At 43.7% G+C, this 21,189-nt stretch overlaps 1 protein-coding gene across 1 annotated transcript in view; it reads right to left on the bottom strand.

Annotated features, from left to right (window-relative positions):
* Positions 1–18,621, bottom strand: part of znf366 (zinc finger protein 366) — a 61,037-nt gene extending 42,416 nt beyond the window's left edge. Inside the window, exon 1 of the mRNA XM_033018692.1 lies at positions 18,504–18,621. The gene's annotated coding sequence lies outside the window, so the exon portion shown is untranslated. The remainder of the gene's footprint in view (positions 1–18,503) is intronic.
* Positions 18,622–21,189: the final 2,568 nt, after the last annotated feature.

The raw sequence follows: 21,189 nt of genomic DNA, 5'->3' as shown, positions 1-21,189 counted from the left end.
TGGAATAGTTTCTGCAAATTTTCCAAATTACTTATTGACTTTCATTAAAGGAATAATAATAGTTTAAAAGATTAAAATAACTCTTCTGCTTTTCTTCAGGTTTTGCCAAAGGCTTTTTCACAACCACCCAGAAGCACAATTGATTTCTATCAGTGCAGAGCTCCCTCAGAACTGAACTAGAGCCATTCAGAAGGTCATAGAGTCATAGTCATAGAGTGATACAGTGTGGAAACAGGCCCTTCGGTCCAACTTGCACACACCTGCCAACATGTCCCGGCTACACTAGTCTCACCTGCCTGCGTTTGGCCCATATTTCTCCAAACCTGTCCTATCCATGGAGGAAGAAGGTCCTATCCAAGGAGGAAGAAGGTAAAAGTTATTCGCCTTCCATCACAGTGAGGAGTGCAAGGTCACCAAAATGCAAGATGGATCCTGTGCTGGTGGGGACTCGGAGGGATTGCCGTGAGTATGGTGGACGCACACCACGGGAGCGTCCTGGAGTCTGGTGAGAGTGTGGACGGCTTTTTGGCTGTTCGGGCGGACAGGGACTGCAGAGTGAGGGACAAGCAGTCGGTGCAACTCTGGTCACATCACGGTGAAGGAGCGTGTGCGTGTGCGTGTGGTCCGGACATTGGACTGATGGCTTTGGGTCTCCACTTATGCTGTGTGCCCAGGAATTCTCACACGCCGCTGTGGTGGCTGTTTATGTTTAATTTTTATGTAATATTGTGTCTTGTTGCCTTTTGTTGGTATGACTGTAGGGTAAATCAAATTTAATTGTACTTTAGGGTACATGTGACAATAAAGGACTGTTGAACTACCTGTTTAATTGTTCTTAAACGTTGCAATTGTCCCTGCCTCAATTACCTCCTCTGGCAGCTCGTTCCATACACCCACCACCCTTTGTGTGAAAAGGTTACCCCTCAGATTCCTATTAAATGACCTTAAACCTATGCCCTCTGGTCCTCGATTCCCCATACTCTGGGCAAAACATTCTGTGCATCTACCAGATTGATTCCTCTCATGATCTTGTACAAGTCCTCCAAGTTATTCAAGTGGTGAAAAATGTGGGGAAACATTTGGATTCAAATTGCCAGGTGATGTCCTAATGTTGTTTTTGTGGTAATCTGCTTACCTGGCTTGGCAGATGGTCTACTCTGCACAGCCATTTTAGATTAGGCCTCAAGCCTTTAAAGGGGGATTTCAACCCATGACCCTCAAACTAGTGAAGTACTCCCTGAGGTGAGATCAGAAGGGATCATCTTGTTTTGTGTGCACTTTGAAAACTTCCAGTCTTGAAGGAGGATCATCTTCAAAATGCTGCTTGGGGAAAGACTTAAACATTCAAAAGTTATGCGACTGGTGAGAAATGTGGTCCATGAGTCCATGAGATATAGAAGCAGTATTTGGCCAGCACAGTGGGACAGTGGTGGAATTGCTGCCTTGCAGCACTGAGGACTTGGGTTCGATCCTGTATGGAGGTTGTATGTTTAGTTTAGTTTAGTTTAGTTTAGTTTAGTTTAGAGAGACTTCGGTCCACCGGCTCCGTGCTGACCAGTAATCCCCGCACATTAACACTATCCTATACACACTAGGTACAATTTTTACATATACCAAGCCAATTTACCAACATACCTGTACATCCTTGGTGTGTGGGAGGAAACCGAAGATCTCAGAGAAAACCCACGCAGGTCACGGGGAGAACGTACAAACTCCGTACAGACAGCACCCCCGTAGTCGGGGTCGAAGCCTGATCTCCGGCGCTGCAAGCACTGTAAGACAGCAACTCTACCGCTGCGCTACCGTGCTGCCCAAGTTCTCCCTGTGACCGCGTGGGTTTACTCCAAAGACGTACAGGCTTGTAGGTTATTTAGTGTTAGTGTATGGTTGATCGCTAGGTGGCACAGACTCAGTGGGCCAAAATCCTGTTTGCGTACTGTCTCTACGAAGTCTAAAGTACCTCTAAAGTCTAAAGTAAAGTCTAAAGATTACAATATGCACTTCATGACAAAGCCAAGGAAAAGTTGAACAGGAACACAAACTCCCAATTCTAGTTTCTTTGACGTCGTAAAACTTACAACTCTGTGGATTGAATAGGAATATGGAGGATCCGTCTCAAATTCAGCTGTCTTCAAAAATTTGTGACTGGCTTAGTCTGTTCCACAATGACACACAATCTTTGAGGGACACATGACAGACCTAATCGTAGGGGAAAAATTGAGATCAAGCAAAGTTGTGGTCAACATCAGAGCTCAAGCTCAGCACCAAGATAACAGTCCATTGATCAGCACCTCTTTGTCATGGACAACTTGTGGCAGCCTCGTCAAAGGTATCGACAATACCGCCACCACAAACATCCAAATCTACCAGTATGATAAGTAAAGGGCCTGTCCCACCAGCATGCGATTGCATGCGTCTAGCGCGACCAAACGTGGTCGCTTGAGGCGTACGGCCTCGCGGGGCCGGTCCCACTTCCAACCGCGGATCCGTCTGGAGTTGTGCGGGGCTGGTCCCGACATCATACTCACCAATCAGCTGGGCAGGAGGCGGGCCGACTGAATTTGCACGTCGCACGGCGTTGGACGGTTACGTCATCACGCACCGGCACGCCGGGCGGTGACGTCATCGGGCAACGCCACTCGCTAGGCGTACGCCATCAAGATGCTGCGTACGGCGTCGAGACGCTGCGTACGCCCGTCGAGACGCTGCGTACGGCCTCAAAGCGGCTGCGGGCCGACAGGCTGTTGCCGGGCGTAATTTTTGGACAATGTCAGTTTTTCGGAGCCATGCGCGATGTCGGGACCAGTCCCGCACAATTCCATACGGCTCCGGCGATCGAAGTGGGACCGGCCCCGCGAGGCCGTACGGCTCAAGCGACCACGTTAGGTAGCGCTCGCCGCATGCAGTCGCATGCTGGTGGGACAGGCCCTTACTATGTTTACCTATCTGTTGTGCTGCTACAGGGAAGAATGTTATTGTTATGTTTCAGGGTATATGACAATAAAACACTCTAGACTCTAGTCTTTAGAGATGCAGCACAGAAACGGGCCCTTCAGCCCCCTGAGTCTGTGCCGACCAGTGATCACCCCATACACTAGCATTATCCTACACACACTATGGGCAGATTACAATTTTTATCCAAACACATTAACATTCTCCCAGTAATCGTGTGGGTTTGATCCGGGTGCTCTGGTTTCCTCCTATATGCCAGACATGCGAGTTTGTAAACTCATTTTCCTCTGTAAATTGGCCCAAGTGTATAGGGAGTGGATGAGAAAGTGGGATAACATAGAACTAATGTGAATGAGTGATCGATGGTTAGCGTGGACATGGTGGGCTGAAGGGCCTGTTTCCATGCTGTATCTTTGAATTAATCATTAACAATTGACCACGTGGCCTGCTCTGATACTTGTGTTTAAGAAGGAACTGCAGATGCTGGAAAATCGAAGGTACACAAAAATGCTGGAGAAACTCAGCGGGTGCAGCAGCATCTATGGAGCGAGCTTCTATGATACTTAATGTGTTATTGATGGTGAGGGGCAGTATCAGGCCATAGAACAATATTGATCAGTTGGTGAAATAACCAGAGCAATGGCAGGATGACATTTAATTCAGGTGTGTGTGAGGATATGCATTGTGTGAGGACCAATAAAGCGATAATGTATACAATTAATTTTAAACCCTTGGAGAATATTGGGGAATAGGGGTGAATTTAGTTGTAAATTCTCCTACTAAAGGAAATAATCTTAAAAATAGCGGAGTCAGGGGGTATGGGGAGAAGGCAGGAACGGGGTACTGATTGGGGATGATCAGCCATGATCACATTGAATGGCGATGCTGGCTCGAAGGGCCAAATGGCCTACTCCTGCAACTATTATCTATTGTCTATTGTCTATTGATATCCTTTCCATATCCATCCTGTCAAGACTACTCAGGATATTTTATTTCAACAATGTCAACTCTCACACTTCTACATTCAAGTGGATTTAAGTCCAGTTTGTCAAACCATTCCTCTTAAGTCAACCTACCCATTCTAGGTTTTAATCTGGTAAACCTTTTCTGAACTGTTTGTAACACAATAGCATCCTTCCGTAGAAACACAAAAAACATTTAAAAAATAGGTGCAGGAGTAGGTCATTCAGCCAATTGAGCCAACACCGCCATTCAACTGGCCTACTCCTGCACCTATTGTCTATTGTCAATATGATCATGGCTGATCATCTAAAATCGGTACCCCGTTCCTGCTGTTTCCCCCCATATTCCTTGATTGCTTTAGCCCTAAGAGCTATATCCAACTCTCTCTTGAAAACATCTAGTGAATTGGCCTCCATTGCCTTCTGTGGCAGAGGATTCCACAGCTTCACAACTCTCTGGGTGAAAACGTTTTTTCCTCATCTACACTACATGGTAGAGTGTGCGCTTTATGTTCTTCACATTAAACCTATCTGTGCGAAGGAATGCAGAACAATATCACCTTTTATGAAATAACCTAGTGTCAAAGTATCTATGTCTTTTCTCATCTCAGTCCTAAATGTCCTACCCCTTATTCTTAAACTGTGGTCCCTGGTTCTGGACTCCCCCAACATCGGGAACATTTTCCCCATATTTAGCCTGTCCAATCCTTTAAGAATTTTATATGTTTCTATAAGATCTCCTCGCAACCTTCTAAATTCCAGTGAATACCAAGCCCAGCCGACCCATTCTTTCATCATATGTCCATCCGGCCATCCCGGGATTAACCTGGTGAACCTACGCTGCACTCCCTCAATAGCAATAATGTCCTTTCTCAAGTTAGGAGACCAAAACTGCACACAATATTCCAGGTGTGGTCTCACCAGGGACCTGTACAACTGCAATGGGACCTCCTTGCTCCTAAACTTAAATCCTCTCGCAACGAAGGCCAACATGCCATTAGATGTCTTCACTGCCTGCTGTACCTGCATGCTTACTTTCAGTGACTGATGTACAAGCACACCCAAGTCTCGTTGCCCCCCCACCCCCCATCCTAATCTGACGCCATTCAGATAATAATCTGGCTTCCTGTTCTTGCCACCAAAGTGGATCACCTCACATTTATCCACATTATACTGCATCTGCCATGCATCTGCCCACTCACCCAACCTATCCAAGTCACCCTGCAGCCTCATAGCATCCTCCTGGCAGCTCACACTGCCACCCAGCTTTGTGTCATCCTTAAACTTGGAGATATCACAATTAATTCCCTCGTCTAAATCATTAATATATATTGTAAATAACTGGGGTCCCAGCACCAAGCCGTGCGGCCCCCCACTAGTTCCTTGAATAAGAAAACTCTACACAGCACTCCAGATGACGTCCCACCAATGCATAATATATCTGAAGTATAAACTATTACTTTTATATTAAATCACCCTGGCAATAAATGAATAAACAATTACATTTATTTTAAATTTAAAAAATAACAACATCCTGTTAACTTCACTAATTACTTGCTTTACCTGCATGCTAGGCTTTTTGCGAATCATTTTCCAAGGCACCCAGTTTCCTCTGTATCTCAATACACTGCAATCACTCACAATGCTTCCATTTTAGTTTTTCCGTGAAAGCCGACAGTTTCATACTTTACGACGTTATCCTCTATTTGCCGAACCGTTGCCCAGTTCCTTAACCCAGCTCAGTCTATTTGTGGTCCTTATGGAGAAACAATATGATGATGATATTGGAATCTGGAGCAAAATAAAGGGCCTTTCCCACCGTACGAGGTAACTCAAGGGCTCTCCCGAGTTTAAACAAAAAATCAAACTCGTGGTAAGCACGTAGAATGTACGTAGTGGGTACGTCGGAGCTCGGGGCGTCTCTTAGCGGCTCGTAACGCTAACGGCAGGTACTCGGGAAACGCGGTAAGCTCATGAAGGCTCGTGAAGATTTTTCAACATGTTTCAACATTGTCCACGAGAGCCCCGGGTACCTACGAGCGGCTATTACCGTAATTCTCCCAGTTCGAATCAGGGGAAACTCAGGAGAACTCTTGAATTAGCTCGTACAGTGGGGCAGGCCCTTAATGCAGAACTCGGCAGGTCAGGCAGCATCTGTGAGGCAAAAGAGATGGTTGGTGTTTTGGATTGAGATCCTGCATCAGGACCATGTGTGGAGGAGTGGAAGGAAAATTACGGCCTGTGTATCGATGTGTGGGGTAGGGCCTATAACAGGAGCTGGTCTTCGATAGGTGGAAGGGGAGATGACGGTTAGATAGCCAGGTCGGGCAGGGGGGGAAGAGATGGAAAAGGTGAACAGAGGATCAGAGAACCTGCGAGGCCACAAGGCAGCGGGAAAGGAATGCACTGGAAATGTCAGTGTTTATAACATTAGTCAGTAAGTTACCCATGCAGAATATGAAATGTTGTTCTTCTAGTTTACGTTTGGCCTCACCTTGGCAATGGAGAAGGCTATGGACGGAGAGGACTGTGTGGGAATGGGAAGGGGAGTTGAAATGAGATGTAACCAGAAGCTCAAGATGCTTTTAAACTGGTCGCCTATTCTACACTTGGTCTTGCCAATGTAGTGGAGACCTTATGATGAGCACTGAATGTAATAGAACAGGTTGGAGAAGGTCAATCTCAGGTCACCCACATGAAACCTGTGATCAATCTGTGGAACTGTTTCCTACAGAATGCTATGGAGATCAGGTCAGTGGCTATGTTTACGGCAGAGATAGATAGATAGATTCTTGATTAGTACGGGTGTCAGAGGTTATGGGGAGAAAGCAGGAGAATGGGGTTAGGAGGGAGAGATAGATCAGCCATGATTGAATGGCGAAGTAGACTTGATGGGCCGAATGGCCTAATTCTGCTCCTATCACTTATAATCTTATGAGAGAAAGTTATGGTTGACAAATAGGAAGAAGCAGTCTTAATGTTACTTGCCAAAAGATAGCCCGCCCTTTGCAAATATTATATATTAGATCATTAACTGAATCCTCATGCTTAGTTTTCTGTTTGTCTTTCTTGAACGTATTTAAACCAGAGTGCGGCTTTTTTGAGTTTCAAGTGTCAACAGTGTTTAATTGTCATATGTACCATCAGCAAAACAATTACATTCTTACTTGCACCAGCATAACGGGCCTGTAAACACAATGCACACAGATAATGTGCAATAAACAACATTCAATAAATGAATAACCACAATACTTGTGCAAAAGAAAAAGAGAATTTTGAATACATTTAAATTAATTGTGAGTAAGGCATGTCTGAGTTGTTGGAGTGTCTAATCATTGTTCAGGAAGTCCTGTCACCAACAGCACAAAACTGGACGATAGAAATGTTGTTGTCAATGAGCAAAAGTACATTGAAATAGTACATTTCTGTTTCACAGTCACTCAGTCCATTACACCCTGGTCATTCCCTCATCTCCTCTCTCCTGTCGGGAAAAAGGTACAAAAGCTTGAAAGCACATACCATCACAATCTTCCCTGCTGTTATCACATAACTAATCAGACCTTTCATAAGCTGGGGATGTAGGCCCGATATACTCATTGTGGCCCTTACACTTTTTTTAATCTGCACTTTCTCTGTAATTTTAATACTACAAAGCTGTAATATTATATTTTGCACTATAGTATTTTTCTCTTTGCATCTGCTGCACTTGTGTTGATTGTACTCAGATACACAACAATGTTTAGTTTAGTTTAGAGATACAGCGCTGAGTGGACCCATTTGCCCACCGAGTCTGCATCGACCAGCGACCCTTGCACATTAACACTATCCTACACACAATGTACACTTATACCAATAGTCTAGCTTGGTTTTTTTTCTGGGTTGTTGCGGAGTGAGTCGATGGCAGTACGTTCGGGGGGGGGGGGAGAGAGATTGGAGTGAGACAGGGGAGTAGGGAAGTTGAGGCGGTTGATGTCGTGACGGTCTGAAGAAGGGTTTCGGCCCGAAACGTTGCCTATCTCCTTTGCTCCATAGATGCTGCTGCACCCGCTGAGTTTCTCCAGCATTTTTGTGCACCTTACACTTATACCAACTATACAAACCCAAGTCAATGAACCTACAAACCTGTACAACTTTGGAGTATGGGAGGAAACCGAAGATCTCGGAGAAAACTCACGTGGTCATGGGGAGAACGTACAAACTCCGTACAGACTGCACCTGTAGTCAGGATCGAACCCGGTTCTCCGGCGCTGCAAGCGCTGTAAGGCAGCAACTTTACCGCTGCACCACCGTGTCACACATTAGTTTTTCACTGTATCTCAGCACAAGTGATAATAATAAACCAATGTCTAATCAATTGCTTACACACTTTCTTCATCTCCTTCCTTGCCTCTCTTGCTTCTCTTTCTCATACGTTTGACAGCAGACATTTGAGAAATAATTTTGAGGAATATTCTGCATGATCGAGAGATCAAGTTGCAAGGGTTCTTCCCTTGTAGATTTAAATTCAATGTGTCAGAATGACCCTCCAATCAGCTGATTCTTGTCTTTAAAGCCAAGTACTCCTCTAGTATGTCCTTTATGAACTAAGTTCGCTGAACTCTAGGGCCCATTGGAATATATTAAATATTACCAGGTCAAAACAGAAATAAAACAAATAAATTACACTTTTTATCCTGTGCCAAAAGTGCATAAAGAATTTGAATCTTAAAGAGAGAAACATTTCAGAGGATGATGGAGTCATAGTGTGACACATCATGCAAACAGGCCCTTTGGCCCACTTTGTTCATGCTGACCAAATTGGCATTCTCCCCCAGAGATGCTGCCTGGCCCACAGAGTTACTCTACCACTCAGTGTCTATCTTCAGTGTGAACCAGCATCTGCAATTCCTTCCTACTCAAAATGTTTTTGGGTCCCTTCACTGTTCCATTGCAAAGAGACCCAAAAGATAATTGATCCCAAGCTCTATTCTCGGCACAGACACTGCCTCTGTTTCCCACAGGACTAATTCTTATTATTAATGAGAAGCTAAAACAAAGTTCTAGGTTTTCTGGGTTTACAGGTAAGACTCAGCCTAACAATCAACAAGTCATAAGTGATAGGAGCAGAATTAGGCCATTCCGCCCATCGTCTACTCCTAAATTCATTCAATCATGGCTGATCTATCTCACCCACCACCTGTACTAATCAAGAATCTATCTATCTCTGCCTTAAAAATATCCACTGACTTGGCCTCCACAGTCTTCTGTGGCAAAGAATTCCACAGATTCTTCACCCTCTGACTAAAGAAATTCCTCCTCATCTCCTTCCTAAAGGAACGTCCTTTAATTCTGAGACTGCAATCTCTGGTCCTAGACTCTCCCACTAGTGGAAACATCACTGATCCTCTTAGCTCCATCTCCTAAAACTCAAAGGACATACAGTACAGTAGGTAGGGTGTTCTTATCTCACTATAATGATGCACACAATCAAGGAATATCAGTCGCTGCGATATCATCTGTGAACAGCAGTCATTCAAATGTGAAAATCAACCCCCTCTTCATGGCCATTCCTTCCTGTATTTAACATGGAAAATTGCCATTTCATTACAAGATGCTTCTCCCATCCAGAACAGAATTTTTTTTTAATTATGTATCTTTAGGATTTGTTTTTATTATCCATATGGTATATTGACTCCAGAGAACTGTTTTTGTGATGAGGAATGTTTTTCAGCCTCTGCAGTAAAGCTCCAATAAGCAATAATGCAGCTTCAAAAACACTTCCTGCTTTCCAATAAAAATGAACTGATTTCCATTGTGCTAAATAAAAACTACTTTCTCTGAAGTCCACTTAGAGGTTTTTTGAAGCTCGCTTAATAGCTTTTTAGTTATCTTGCTGTCACCTTCATAAATCACATACCCACGTATTCCACAAAGCCAATAGATCCAAGATATTCATATCACTTTCTTTAATCTTCCAGCTCATGAACATTTGCCGTCCCAGTTGTTATTGCATTTGAGGGTAAACACTGAGGTGATACAAAAGGTCTATATGTGTAGGAAGGAACTGCAGATGCTGGTTTAAATCGAAGGTAGACACAAAATGCTGGAGTAACTCAGCGGGTGAGGCAGTATCTCTGGAGACAAGGGATAAGTGACGTTTCAGGTCGACATCCTTCTCCAGTCTGAAGAAGGGTCTCGACCCGAAACGTCACACATTCCTTCTCTCAGAGATGCTGCCCGTCCCGCTGAGATACTCCAGAATTTTGTGTCTACCTTCGATTTAAACCAGCATCTGCAGTTCTTTCCTGCAACAAAGTATTATTGGATTGATTGAACTAAATGTTTGTTGTACAAGGAGAGATTGAGTAGAATTGGTGTTTACACCGTGGAGTTTAGAAGAAATATGAGAGAGCTCATTGAAATGGATTACATGTTTACCGGCTGAGTTAGTGCCTGACCCGTTGAGTTACTCCAACATTTTGTGTCTATCTTCAGTATAAACCAGCATCCGCAGTTCCTAACTATACATTTTAAAAATGCTGGACAAACTGGGAGGTTTTGTCGACCCATTAGAAAGGTTCAGAACGAAGGATTGTATAATAGGGATAATTGCCACTTACTTGGATTGGGATAACAAGAAATTTCTTCACCCAGAGGTTGGTGAATGCCTTGAAATCTATTGGGGCTGATGGTTAGTTGAGAAATATATGCAAGGCTAAGATTTATTAACTGTAGATCCAAAAGTGGAATGGAAAGCAGTGACATGGTGATTTAGACATGATCTCATAAAATAAAATATGGGTGCAGGAGTAGGCCATTCAGCCCTTCGATCCAGCACCACCATTCAATATGTTTATGGCTGATCATCCAAAATCAGTACCCCATTCCTGCTTTCTCCCCATATCCCTTGATTCCATTAGCCCCAAGAGTTAAATCTAACTCTCTCTTGAAAACATCCAGTGAATTGGCCTCCACTGCCTTCTGTGGCAGAGAATTCCACAGATTCATAACTCTCTGGGTGAAAACATTTTTCCTCATAGCTACATGGTAGAATGTGCTCTTTATGTTCTTCACATTAAACCAACAGCTATCTGTGCAAAGGAATGCAGAACAATATCATCTTTTGTGAAATAGCCTAGTGTCAAAGTATCTATGCCTTTGCTTTTCTTCAAGGAGTTCAAAATCAAAATACTGGAACTAAAATTATTTTACTTCATGCAGTATAATTCACAACTCCTGATCATCACCTGTATCTCCACAGTGAACAGGATACTGTAGATATACAGATGGTTACGTAGGATTATGCATAGGAGTATAGTTCCTTAGTTACTGGGAGAGCAGCCAGAGTTCTGAAACAATGATTCAAGCTTGAGACTTGAATCCCACCATAGTTGCTGAGGATGCTTCCTTGAAGGTGCCCAACCCAGGGGACTATTTGCGTGCTAGTCACGGAAGCAGATTTGCAGTCACATATTACTGTCAGAAGGCTCAGGAATGGAAAGGACTCGAATGCAGGCTCACTGAGAAGTACTGAAGAAAATGCAAACACGAATTGAACCAAAAGATAAGGACCTGGAACCAACAGAACTCTGAACTGCTATTGAACCGACAGAATGCAGATCGGATCAGTAGGCACTGAATTGGTGATGATCTCAGGTATTTATACCAAGAGATAGATTAGGGGAGCAGATTAAATGCAGGTGTAACTCCTAATAGCTCAGGGGAGCAGCGTGGAAGGAGTCTCAAGTGTCTGGAGGTGTGATAAGTGTGTGTCTGGAGGTGTGACAAGTGTGAGTCTGGAGGTGTGACAAGTGTGACAATCACAATCGCTCCACACTCTTAAATGGCTTGATTGTAATCATGTATTGTCTTTCCGCTGACTGGATAGCAAACAACAAAAGCTTTTCACTGTATCTCGGTATACGTAACAATAAACTGACCTGAAGTGAGGAATTAAATAAGATTGTAAGATATAGAAGCAAGTGTAGGTCATTCATGCCCTCCTTCCTGCTTCATCGGTTTAAAATCTCAGCATCGACTGAAGCTCTATTTCCCCCGATACTTAATCTCTCGAAATGTACTGATCTCGGAAGCCTGAACCTCCACAGCTTTATTCCGCAGAGAATTCCAAAGATTTAAGGGCCTGTCCCACGAGCATGCAACTGCATGCGGCAAGCGCAACCAAACCGTAAGCGGGGGTCGCGCGGAGGTCGAGTGATCTCCGTACAGGGCCTGTCCCACCAGCATGCGACTGCATGCGACGAGCGCGATCAAACCGTAAGCGGGGGCCTCGCGGAGGTCGAGTGATCCCGTACGAGTTGACGTGAAGTTCGAGCGAAGTCCGCTGGAAGTTCGCGCAGGGCTTATGCCGTCAAGACGCTGCGTACGGCGTTGAGACGGTGCGTACGGCCTCAATGCGGCTGCGGGCCGGCAGGCCGTTGCCGCGCGGAATTTTTGAACAGTGTCAGTTTTCCGGAGCCCCGCGCGATGTCGGGACCAGCTCCGCACAACTCCATACGGCTCCGGCGATCAAAGTGGGACCGGCCCCGCGAGGCCGTACGGCTCAAGCGACCACGTTAGGTCGCGCTTGCCGCATGCAATCGCATGCTCGTGGGACAGGCCCTTAACTAACCTCTAAATGGAAAATATTCTTCTCATCCCCATTCTGAATTTCTTGTTGTGAGTGTGACCCGGCCAGTTCATGTTTCAGTGATGTTCGTGTGCAAGAAACTAGCTTGCTGCCCAGTCTGTTTACTCTGTCCTCATTAGCAGAAACCAGCCACATTAGCAGGAATCAAGGTGGGGACACTTTCAGTGCACTCCATCAATCAGGACCTTATCAAGTCATTCATCAAATAGTTATTGATAAACTGGTCTCAGCAACGGTGGCTGTCATATCTTCCATCCTTCTTCAGAGTCTGAAGAAGGATAGTTACAAGAAGGGTCCCGGTCTGACGTTGTCTGCCCATTTCCCTCCACAAATGCTGCCTGGATTGCTGAGCTCCTTCAGTAGTTTGTTTCTTGCTGTGGCACGGTGATGCAGCGGTAGAGCGATAGAACGGCAGAGACCCGGGTTCAATCCTGACTTTGCTGTGCACAGTGCCTCAGAGGTCGGGTTGCTGCCTTACAGCGCCAGAGGCCCGGGTTTGATCCTGACAATGGGTGCAGTCTGTACAGAGTTTGCACGTTCTCCCTGTGACCATGTTGGCTTTCCCCAGGTGCTCTGGTTTCCTCCCACACTCCAAGGACATACAGGTTTGTAGGTTAATTTGGCTTCGGTAAAAATTGTAAATTGTCCCTGGTCTGAAGGATAATGCTAGTGCACGGGGATCGCTGGTCGGCACAGACTCTGTGGGCCGAATGGCCTGATTCTGCGCTGTATCTCTAAACTAAACTAAACTAAAATTCTATCATCTATAGTCTCTTGTGTCTTGATACCGGTTCAACAAAGTTCAAGGAAGAAAATCTGCCACCTTAACTGGCCACGGCCTAAATGAGAATGCAGAACGACCAATGCAGTTCACTTCATTGGCCCCTTGGGACAGACAATAGGGGATACCAGTGACATCCACAACTTGTAAATAATAACAAACACTTGGGTAACATACGGGGAATATGATTAACAGTTAATTTGCTCTGAGTTGGATAATGACCTTTTTCCCATAAACCACAGAGGCTGCCTGCCCTACTAAATGTTTTCGACAATTTTCTCTTTTTGACTGCTTGAAATATTTGTGGAAGATGAGGGTTATCTGGGAGCTTGTCATACTGTCTGCGTATCTGGTACACTGTCGGCCTGCATCACAGCTTGGGAATAGCTATGCCCAAGTTTGCAATGAAGTTGCAGAGTTGTAAATGTATCCCAATCCCATCGCACGGACCAGACTTCCCACCGTTGACTCCATCTACACTTCAGACTGCTGCTGAAAAGCAGCCAACATCATCAAACACTTGACCCACCCAGTCATTCCTTCTTCTCCCTGCTCCCGACCGGCAGAAGGTACTGAAGCTTAAAAGCACACAAAAGTAATCTCAGGAACAGCTTATTCCCCTCTGTCATCGGGCTCCTTCCATAAGTCATCTCCACCCCATTGAGGACATTTGATTCTGTTTAAATAGCAGATGTGCAACAATGCACTGCAATGCTGAGAATTCTGCACACCGTATTCCACTTTTTTCTACATATAGTACTTGAGGGAAACTATGGGGAAAATAAGTGTTCACACTATGGGGGAAATAAGTGTTCGGCACGGACTTGAAGGGCCGAGATGGCCTGTTTCCGTGCTGTAATTGTTATATGGTTATATTATATGGTTAATTTGAACAGATTGTATTTATGATTGGTATATTTGATCTTTTGGATAGCATGCAAAGATTAGATTAGATTAGATTACCTTTTATTGTCATTCAGACCGAAGTCTGAACGAAATTGAAGCAGTCATACATACAATACAATGCAATAAAAAACAACAATAAACACAGCTTTTCACTGTACATTGGTACATGTGACAGTACCTTTGTTCAGTTTAAAGATACAGTGTGGAAACAGGCTCTTTGGCCCACCGAGTCCATGCCGATCCATTACTAGTTCTATCCTACCCACTTTTTGGCACAATTTTTACAGAAGCTAATTAACCTACAAACCTGCATATCTTTGAAATGTGGGAGAAAACTGGAGGACCTGGAGAAAATCCAGAGAGAAATACAAACTCCGTCTAGACAGCAACCCAAAGTCAGGATCGAACCCGGGTCTCTGACCTCAACTCGGGTGCTGTCTGTATGGAGTTTGTACATCCTCCCCATGACCATATGGGTTCCCTCCAAGATCTTCGGTTCCCTTCCAGATTCCAAAGACGTACAGGTATGTAGGTAAATTGGCTTGGTAAATGTAAAAATTGTCCCTTGTATGTGTAGGATAGTGTTAATATGCGGGGATCGTTGGTCGGCGTGGAGTCGGTGGGCCGAAGGGCCTGTTTCCGAGCTGTATCTCTAAACTAAACTAAACTAAACGTCCACTAGACCAACAGTTCACAGGTACCTTAAGGCGGGAGTTGTACACACTATGTTAAAAACTAAAAGGAAATGTTCGCACAGCGGCAACGTATTCAAGTAGAAATGTAAATATAATCAAAGTTTATAGCAAGATAAATGCAGAGTTTGTGATAAGACTTCAACCCAGATTTTCTTTACAGGTTTTCATTATATTTTTGTTGTTTCACTCCATAAAATCATCATTTCATCAATGTGACATTTTCTTTTCCTCCAGGTGTTATTTATTTGAATAACCTCATCAACACTTCCCAAACTGTGCAATTTATCCGTACTCAAAACCTAAAAACTAATTTAAAATCAGCTGCAAAGAATTATGGTGGGCGTATGGAGCAAGCTGCCAGAGGAGGTCGTTGAGGCACATACTATCACAATAGTTAAAATACATTATACAGCCACGTGGATAAGACATGTTTCGAGGGATATGGGCCAAATGCAGGCGGGTGGGACTAGTGTAGATGGGGCATCTTGGTCGACCTGTGCAAGTTGGGCAGAAGGGCCTGTCTCCATGCTGTATGACTCTGTGACCACAATTGCCTGGAATTATTTGAATGCATTCATTACCAGTATAGTCTGATATCAATGCACTCCATTTTCTTTCTGGTTATTTTTTTTTCTGAATGGGAGCATCTTTAGAAAAGCCAGCATCTGTACCGTGTCTCTAAGATGCCAGTGTGCCTGAGACCTCACAGCTCTCTGGAACATGTGCTGCAATAAGACTGTGGGAGAGACAATTCCACAATTCAGATTCAATATCAGTTAAGGAAGAGCAATATACTTCCATGTCAGGATGGAACTATAGAAACATAGACAATAGGAGCAGGAGTAGGCCATTCGGCCCATCGAGCCAGCACCGGCATTCAATATGATCATGGCTGATCATCCAAAATCAGTATCCCGTTTCTGCTTTCTCCACATGTCCCTTGATTCCATTAACCCTGAGAGCTAAATCTAACTCTCTCTTGAAAATATCCAGTGAATTGGCCTCAACAGCTTTCTGTGGCAGAGAATTCCACAGGTTCACAACTCTCTGGGTGAAAATGTCTTTCCTCGTCTCAGTCCTAAATGGCCTACCCTTTGTTTTTAAGGATGGCATGTACCTGCTGCTCTAGTCCTTCTTGATGCAGTGGTCATGGGTTGAGATGGTATTGTTGAATTAGACTTCATGTGTGTAGTTAGTCTGCAGATGGTGCGAGTTATAGTCTTGGTGGTGGAGGAATTGAATGTTTATGGTGATGATAGGGGTTCCAGTCAAGCAAGATGTCCTAGAAATGTGAATCCATCGTTCCTTATCTCACCAACATGGTTGTATATAGTTATGAGAGAAGAACTTACTGGAGAAAATAAAGTACAGTTCCTATCGTGTCACAGAGTGCTTCACGTGGACTGAAGCACATTGTTCGATTACAGCAGTTTTTAAAAAGTACAACCTAGCAGAATGAATGGTGCTTTCTCTAATTTCAAGTAACTCCTGCATTCCCTCCTCGCCCCTCTCTCTCCTCTTCCTCCACCTACCAGTTTCACAGCTCGCATCTCCGTATCCCTCGTTATCTCACCTTCCCCGGCCAACAATATAACATTATGGGCTCTACCTCCTTGAGGTCATTTGTTGCCGGCCGGCCCTGATTTTTCAGCCTTTCCTCACCTCCTGTTTATTTCCTACCACCCCCCCCCCCCCCCCCCCAAACCTTCCTCTACTTTCAGTCCGAAGAAGGGTTCCAACCCGAAATGTCACCTATTCTTTTTCCCCAGAGATGCTGCCTGACCCGTTGAGTCACTCCAGAATCTTCTGTATAAACCAGCGTCTGCAGTTCCTTCCTACATATCAATGTGCTCATGCATTTGGAAAATCATGAGGGTCACAGAAGTTTCATTCAATTTAGGATCCTGTGTGAAACAGAGTGAATGACTGCTGCATTATTCAGCATTTGTGAAACCTATTCCAATACTCGCTCTGCATGATCAGGCGTGGAAATCTATGGGCCAGCACCTCAGAATACTGAAAATGTTGGCCGTCATTTTATCAGTTGAAAATCTGTGATCTGTTTTGAAAATGATTTATTGAAATAGAGAAGTGAAATCGAGCCGGCGTCTCTGCTGGTTTGGTGCGATGCTCTCGACAGAAACACAAGACTTCTGCTGTTGCTCTCTCTGCCTTTTGCCCTGGGAATTTACCTTCATCTGCCGATAAATGGATGAACACTTCCTGCTTTTAAATCTTTTAGTTTCAATTTACTCTTCTGCATTTGAAACAAATCTGCTAATGTATTAGAATAATTATTCCTATGATGGGCACTATTGGGAATCTTGGTTTGTTGTATGCGTATGCGTATGTGTTTGTGTATGTCTGCATGTGTGCATGTGTACATATGTATGTCTGCATGTGTGCATGTGTACATATGTATGTCTGCATGTGTGTGTGTATGTGTACATATGTATGTCTGCATGTGTGTGTGTATGTGTATGTCTGTCTGTGTGCATGTGTGTGTGTATGTGTATGTCTGTCTGTGTGCGTGCATGTGTGCGTGTGTGTGTGTGTACGTGTGTGTCTGTGTATGTGTGGCTATGTTTGTGTATGCCTGCATGCAGGTAGAAGTCGTAGAACGATAGAGTCACTAGATTATTTTCGGATCATTTCAAATGTAAATGAGTAATTATTTAACTGTTCAGGTTAAATAAGGCAGCATTTTGAGAAGGAGAGATTATTAAAACAGTTTAGATGTGTATTTTGTTCTTGTGCTCAAGCATTATGTACATTAAAATAATTTCTATACAATTTTCTGAATTCTTGTAATGCAATGTGCAAATTTCAACCAGATTTCATGAATGAACGCATCACTTAATCTAAGCAATTTGCGGCTGCCTGCAGGCTTCTATACCATAGATACAAATTGTTGCATTGCATTAAAGTTACAGAAAAAAATCAGATCATCTCAAAAATTAAAAAAACACATCAAAATGACAATGAATATAATAAAATGCAGCGACTGCATACAAATTATTAGTTATTATTACTTTGCAGATTCGTTTAAATTGGCAAAATAAGCAACACATCAATAAATTATTTTCTGAACAATTGGTATGTTTCAATTTGTAATGAAATACTTCAGGACCATCCTGGACCATGGGCAGAGTTTCATGTCTAACCATGGCAAATATAGTTTTAAATACCTGACAAAGCTCTGAGATAAAATGAGACAAGGAGAACTTGCTGAAAGGCTGATCTTTTATAGATTTTGATCTTAATCATTTTGAAAAGTATGTTAAATATGCACATCCAGTAAAAGAACAGAATATCCACACAGTACTTGGATTCTCAAAATCTTCCTGTTATTTCCTTTAGAGAAACATAGTATTCTTACAAACCAATGAATTTCAAATGAAGAAAGATTGACAATACTACCAAACTGTAACACGTGTGAGTTATGTGTTTAAAATATTTCTAATTAACAGTGCATCATTTGACAAGTGTTACCTTGTCAGACTAACAATCACAAGGTTATTACCTTTCAACTAGCGTACATGTCAGCAATCGAAATCTGAATTTCTCATGAAACTTACCAGTGGGTCTATAAAGTACGTGTCCACTCAGCCTCCACACATAGATTTGATTAAAAGAAGGTACTGATCGCTTCAATGTTTGAAACTACCAAAGAAAGAGAACAGGAACAGAGTTACTTTGTTCTCGTTTTTTTTTCAGATGAGTACCTTCGGAAAAAAAGGAAGGAAGGGAGGGGAGAGGAAGCCAACAAGCCTTTGACTTCCTGCAAAAAAATAAGGAAACTCCAGATAGTCATCTTTCTCTGAGAAAAAAAAAGAGATTCATATGGAAACAACAAAAAAGGAAATTAGATAGAGGTTTGAGCCTTCATTCCCAGCCTAGACTGGGGCACTGCTCGCTCGCAGGACTTTGTTGTTTTTATGGAGAGTTAAGAGTTTAAACATAATTTACGAGACATTTAGTGAACAAGAAACAGTTTTTAAGGATTTTAGTACCCACTTTATTAGCAGAATGCAAACTCAGTTTTTATATTAAAAGCTTAAGACCCGCATACAAAGTGATCAACATCATTGAATTTAGTAATGCATGTTTTGAATGTTGTGACATGGTGTGGAACAGTACTGCACAGGAATGGGCCCCTCGTCCCACAGTTTGGGTCAAATATGATGCCAAGTTAAACTAATGTCATCTGCCTGTACATGACCCATAATCCCTCTATTCCCTGCACTTCCATAGAAACATAGAAACATAGAAAATAGGTGCAGGAGGAGGCCAATCGGCCCTTCGAGCCAGCACCACCATTCATTGTGATCATGGCTGATCGTCCCCTACCAATAACCCATGCCTGCCTTCTCCCCATATCCCTTGACTCCACTAGCCCCTAGAGCTCTATCTAACTCTCTCTTAAATCCATCCAGTGACTTGGCCTCCACTGCCCTCTGTGGCAGGGAATTCCATAAATTCACAACTCTCTGGGTGAAAACGTTTCTTAAATGACCTTCACTTTATTCTAAGACTGTGGCCCCTGGTTCTGGACTCGCCCAACATTGGGAACATTTTTTCCTGCATCTAGCTTGTCCAGTCCTTTTATAATGTTATATGTTTCCTATAAGATACCCCCTCATCCTTCTAAACTCCAGTGAATACAAGCCTAGTCTTTTCAATCTTTCCTCATATGACAATCCCGCCATCCCAGGGATCAATCTCGTGAACCTATGCTGCACTGCCTCAATCACATGTTTTGAATGTGCCTATCCATGTGCCTATCCAAAAGCCTCTTCAACACCACTATCATATCTGCCTCCACAGTGTGTTCCAGGTGCCAACCACTCTCTGAGTAAAAAACATGCCCCACACATCCCCATTAACCCCCCCCCCCCTCCCCCCCCAACCGCTCACCTTATAGAGATGCCCTCTATTGTTGGACATTTAGAGGTTCTACAATAAAAGGTTCGGACTGTCTACTCTATCTATGCCTCCCGTGATTTTATATACTTCTATCTAGTTTCCCCTCAACCTCTGACATTCCTGAGAAAACAATCCCACAAAGTGCTGGAGTAACACAGTAATGCAGTTAGCATTTCTGGAGCACAGGGATAGGTGACGTTTCAGGCGGGGACCCTTCTTCAGACTGGGCGGATTTGGCAGAGAATAAAGTATAGTTGAGGTCTATCCAACCTCTCCCTGTAGCTGCATTCTGATAGACTTCCTCTACACCCTCTCCAAAGCCTCTACATCTTTCCTGTAATGGGACGACCAGAACTGTACACAATACTGCAAACTGCACACAATAGTCCAAATAAACTCTTTAATCAGTCAGCCTGACTCCAGCATTTTAACTCCCTTTCACCCCAACCTCCGGCTCCATCCATCTCACCTTCTCACAACCTGGCAAGTTTGAGGGCTATACGGAGAACAGGGGACGAGGTGGTGGTGGTTAAAAAAAAAGCAAACATTCAATTGCAACACATCCACTTTCAGGTCCTTAATAGAGAGGGTGTGATGTGTATTTTTTCTGGTACTTCTCTCTTTTTCATTCCGAGGATCTTTCAGGAGGAGGATTACCTACAACTCCTCCTGGAGTCCTTTTTCATTTTGATTACTTTCTTAAAATTCTTGCGCTGTGCAATTCTATGTTCTGTTCTGGGCAATTTCCCCAAACTTGATATTTACAACCTATTAAAGACAAATACACTTATAAAAGATAGCGGAGTCAGGGGATGTGGGGAGAAGGCAGGAACGGGGTACTGATTGTGAATGATCAGCCATGACCACATTGAATGGCGGTGCTGGCTCGAAGGGCCGAATGGGCTACTCTTGCACCTATTGTCTATTGTCTATTGTCTATTAATGTGCATGTAACTGACCCGTTAATTCATTTGGACCCACCCTATCAGAGTTATCCCATCCCACTTCTGATAAAGGGGTTCCTGACCTAAAACAATAACACTCTCACTCTCTCCTCTTGCCTGACCTGCTGAATATTTCCACCAATAAGCCACATTTCCAGCAGCTGCAGTTTTTTGATTTTCTTTTGCGGGCATCGTGGATGCTTACTTTTGGGTAATAGGACATAGAACATAGAACATGGTGTGGGACTGCATAAGCAGTCAAAGCGACCGTCCACGTAAACGTTAGCGGCGTTTGGCGGGCACACCCGGCTGCACGGAGCGGGGAGTGGTATCACCACTTTAAGCATCAGTCACACCCCATATGCCTTCTCTAAGTTTGCAGATGACACAAAGC

Source organism: Amblyraja radiata, chromosome 3 (genome assembly GCF_010909765.2).
Source record: "Amblyraja radiata isolate CabotCenter1 chromosome 3, sAmbRad1.1.pri, whole genome shotgun sequence".
NCBI classification, from domain to species: Eukaryota; Metazoa; Chordata; class Chondrichthyes; order Rajiformes; family Rajidae; genus Amblyraja; species Amblyraja radiata.
This window is presented reverse-complemented; position numbering and strand designations above follow the sequence as displayed.